A 5,280-nucleotide genomic window follows, 5' to 3' on the forward strand; every position below is an offset into this window, starting at 1 on the left:
ATGAAGGAACCCGTTAGAAATGAGCTACGTATTTTATATGATGATATATACGGTGATGATCCCGACTATGGGTTTATGAATGTTAAAATTACCAATCAAAGTCCCTTTCATGATTTAAGTTCTTCTACTAGAAGTGAAATAAAGGAAAGGATAGAATTGCTAAGGCGAGTTTTGGAAGACTTGATGAGAAAATAATTGCATACCGAAGATGAGAATACCTAGATCTATTCGTGTTTTATGCCTAGCTAAGGGCGTTAAACAATAGCGCTTCTTGGGAGGCAACCCAATTTTCTTTTTCTTTTTGCTTTTTAGGTTATGTTTTGCAATAAATAATTCATCTAGCCTCTGGTTAGATCTGGTTTCATGTTTTAATTAGTGTTTGTGCCAAGTAAGACCTTTGGGATAGCTTACGGTAATAGTTGATTTGATCTTGCTGAAAAACAGAAACTTTCGTGCTCAGGAAAACAATTCTCATTTTTACAGGAGAGTGCTTTTGATTTGATTATTTTGGCAGAAGATTAATAAACAAATTGCTTAGGTCGTCCTAATTTTTCAAAAAAATTGGAGTTACAGAAGTATTAGAAATATCCAGATTGCTACACACTGTTCTGTTTTTGACAGATTCTGTTTTCTTTGTGTTATTTGCTTATTTTGATGAATCTATGGCTAGTATCGGGGGTACGAACCATGGAAAAGTTGGAATACAGTAGATATTACACCAATATAAACAAAAAATGAGTTCACAACAGTAACAAAAGTGGTGATTTATTTTCTTATACTAACGGAGCTTATGAGATTTTCTGTTGAGTTTTGTGTTGTGAAGTTTTCAAGTTTTGGGTAAGGATATGATGGACTATGGAATAAGGAGTGGCAAGAGCCTAAGCTTGGGGATGCCCAAGGCACCCCAAGGTAATATTCAAGGACAACCAAGAGCCTAAGCTTGGGGATGCCCCGGAAGGCATCCCCTCTTTCATCTTCGTCTATCGGTAACTTTACTTGAGGCTATATTTTTATTCACCACATGATATGTGTTTTGCTTGGAGCGTCTTGTATGATTTGAGTCTTTCCTTTTTAGTTTGCCACAATCATCCTTGTTGTACACACCTTTTGAGAGAGGCACGCATGAATCATGATTTATTAGAATACTCTATGTGCTTCACTGATATCTTTTGAGCTAGGCAATTTTGCTCTAGTGCTTCACTTATATCTTTTTAGAGCACGGCGGTGGTTTTATTTTATAGAAATTGATGAACTCTCATGCTTTGCTTATATTATTTTGAGAGTCTTTAAACAGCATGGTAATTTGCTTTGGTTATAAATTTAGTCCTAATATGATAGGCATCCAAGAGGGATATAATAAAAACTTTCATATGAAGTGCATTGAATACTATGAGAAGTTTGATTCCTTATGATTGTTTTGAGACATGAAGATGGTTATATTAGAGTCATGCTAGTGAGTAGTTGTGAATTTGAGAAATACTTGTGTTATGGTTTGTGAGTCCCGTAGCATGTACGTATGGTGAACTGTTATGTAACGAAGTTGGAGCAAGAGATATTTTTTGATTTTCTTCCTTATGAGTGGCGGTCGGGGACGAGCGATGGTCTTTTCCTACCAATCTATCCCCCTAGGAGCATGCGCGTAGTACTTTCTTTCGATGACTAATAGATTTTTGCAATAAGTATGTGAGTTCTTTATGACTAATGTTGAGTCCATGGATTATACGCACTCTCACCCTTCCACCATTGCTAGCCTCTCTAGTACCGCGCAACTTTCGTCGGTGCCATAAACCCACCATATACCTTCCTCAAAACAGCCACCATACCTACCTATTATGGCATTTTCATAGCCATTTCGAGATATATTGCCATGCAACTTTCCACTGTTCCGTTTATTATGACACGCATCACCATTGTCATATTGCTTTGCATGATCATGTAGTTGACATCGTATTTGTGGCAAAGCCAGCATTCATCATTTTTTTATACTTGTCACTCTTGAGTCATTGCACATCCCGGTACACCGCCGAAGGCATTCATATAGAGTCATATTTTGTTCTAAGTATTGAGTTGTAATTTTTTTGAGTTGTAAGTAAATAGAAGTATGATGATCTTCATTATTAGAAAATTGTCCCATGTGAGGAAATAAAAGAAAAGAAGAAGAAAAAAAAGAGAGAAAGAAAAAAAAGAGAAAAAGAAAAAAAGAGAGAAAGAGAAAAAAAGGAAAAAAAGAAAAATGAGAGAAAAAGAGAGAAGGGGCAATGTTACTATCCTTTTTCCATACTTGTGCTTCAAATTAGCACCATGATCTTCATGATAGAGAGTCTCCTATGTTGTCACTTTCATATACTAGTGGGAATTTTCATTATAGAACTTGTCTTGTATATTCCAACAATGGGCTTCCTCAAATAGCCCTAGGTCTTCATGAGCAAGCAAGTTGGATGCACACCCACTTAGTTTTCTTTTTGAGCTTTCATAAACTTATAGCTCTAGTGCATCCGTTGCATGGCAATCCCTACTCACTCACATCGATATCTATTGATGGGCATCTCCATAGCCCGTTAATACGCCTAGTTGATGTGAGACTATCTCCCTCTTTTTGTCTTCTCCACAACCACCTTCTATTCCACCTATAGTGTTGTGTCCATGGCTCACGCTCATGTATTGGGTGAAAGTTGAAAAAGTTTGAGAACGTCAAAAGTATAAAACAATTGCTTGGCTTGTCATCGGGGTTGTGCATGATTTGAGTATTTTGTGTGATGAAGATGGAGCATAGCCAGACTATATGATTTTGTAGGGATAAGCTTTCTTTGGCCATGTTATTTTGAGAAGACATAATTATCTTGTTAGTATGCTTGAAGTACTATTGTTTGTATGTCAATATTAAACTTTTGTTTTGAATCATACGGATCTGAAAATTCATACCACAATAAAGAAAATTACATGGATAAATATGTTAGGTAGCATTCCACATCAAAAATTCTGTTTTTATCATTTACCTACTCGAGGACGAGCAGGAATTAAGCTCGGGGATGCTTGATACGTCTCCAACGTATCTATAATTTTTTATTGTTCCATGCTATTATATTATCTGTTTTGGATGTTTTATATGCATTAATATGCTATTTTATATTATTTTTGGGACTAAACTATTAACCTAGAGCCCAATGCCAGATTCTGTTTTTTCCCCTGTTTTAGAGTTTTGCAGAAAAGGAATACCAAACGGAGTCCAAACGGAATAAAAACTTTCGTGATGATTTTTCTTGGACCAGAAGACTTCCAGAGGACTTGGAGTGCAAGTCAGAGAAGCCACGAGGCAGCCACAAGAACGGAGGGCGCGCCCAGGGGGGTAGGGCGCGCCTCCCACCCTTGTGGGCCCCTCGTGACTCCACCGACCTAGTTTCTTCGCCTATATATTCTCATATATCCCCAAACCAACAGAGAGAGCCACGAAAACACTTTTCCACCGCAGCAATCTTCTGTACCCGTGAGATCCCATCTAGGGGCCTTTTCCGGTGTCCTGCCAGAGGGGGATTCGATCACGGAGGGCTTCCACATCAACACCATTGCCCTTCCAATGAAGCGTGAGTAGTTTACCACAGACCTACGGGTCCATAGCTAGTAGCCAGATGGCTTCTTCTCTCTCTTTGATTTTCAATACCATGTTCTCCACGAAGTTCTTGGAGATCTATTCTATGTAATACCTTTTTGCGGTGTGTTTGCCGAGATCCGATGAATTGCGGATTTATGATCAGCTTATCTATGAATATTATTTGAATCTTCTCTGAATTCTTATATGCATGATTTGATATCTTTACAAGTCTCTTTGAACTATCGATTTGGTTTGGCCAACTAGATTGGTTTTTCTTGCAATGGGAGAAGTGCTTAGCTTTGGGTTCAATCTTGCGGTGTCCTTTCCTAGTGACAGTACGGGCAGCAAGGCACGTATTGTATTGTTGCCATCGAGGATAGAAAGATGGGGTTTACATCATTTGCTTGAGTTTATTCCTCTACATCATGTCATCTTACATAATGCGTTACTCTCTTCTTCATGAACTTAATACTCTAGATGCAGGCAGGAGTCGGTCGATGTGTGGAGTAATAGTGGTAGATGCAGGCAGGAGTTGGTCTACTTGACACGGACGTGATGCCTATATTCATGATCATTGCCTTAGATATCGTCATAACTTTGCACTTTTCTATCAACTGCCCGGCAGTAATTTGTTCACCCACCGTAATATTTTCAATCTTGAGAGAAGCCTCTAGTGAAACCTATGGCCCCCGGGTCTATTTTCCATCATATAAGTTTCCGATCTACAATTTTAGTTTCCGATTTACTTCCTTTGCAATATTTTACTTTCCGGTCTATAAACCCAAAATACCAAAAATATTTACTTTACCGTTTATCTATCTCTATCGGATCTCACTTTGCAAAACACCGTGAAGGGATTGACAACCCCTTTATCGCGTTGGGTGCAAGTTGGTGTTTGTTTGTGCAGGTGTTCGGTGACTAGTGCGTGGTCTCCTACTGGATTGATACCTTGGTTCTCAAAACAGAGGGAAATACTTACTATACTTTGCTGCATCACCCTTTCCTCTTCAAGGGAAAAACCAACGCAAGCTCAAGAAGTAGCACGATGTGAACTAGATTACTGACTCTAGTGCAAGTGGGAGACTGATGGAAATATGCCCTAGAGGCAATAAAAAAATGTTTATTATTATATTTCCTTAATCATGATAAAGGTTTATTATTCATGCTAGAATTGTATTGACCGGAAACTTAAATACATGTGTGGATACATAAACAAAAACTGTGTCCCTAGTGAGCCTCTACTAGATTAGCTCGTTGATCAAAAGATGGTTAAGGTTTCCTAACCATAGACATGAGTTGTCATTTGATAACGGGATCACATCATTAGGAGGAGGATGTGATGGACAAGACCCATCCGTTAGCTTAGCATATGATCGTTTAGGTTATTACTACTACTTTCTTAATGTCAAATACATATTCCTTCGACTATGAGATTATGCAACTCCTAGATACCGGAGGAATACCTTGTGTGCTATCAAACGTCACAACGTAACTGGGTGATCATAAAGATGCTCTACAGGTATCTCCGAAGGTATTTGTTGAGTTGGCATAGATCAAGATTAGGATTTGTCACTCCGAGTATCGGAGAGGTATCTCTGGGCCCTCTCGGTAATACACATCATAAGAAGCCTTGCAAGCAAAGTGACTAATGAGTTAGTTGCAAGATGATGTATTACGGAACGAGTAAAGAG

This window comes from Triticum aestivum, chromosome 7D (genome assembly GCF_018294505.1).
Source record: "Triticum aestivum cultivar Chinese Spring chromosome 7D, IWGSC CS RefSeq v2.1, whole genome shotgun sequence".
Classification (NCBI taxonomy): domain Eukaryota; kingdom Viridiplantae; phylum Streptophyta; class Magnoliopsida; order Poales; family Poaceae; genus Triticum; species Triticum aestivum.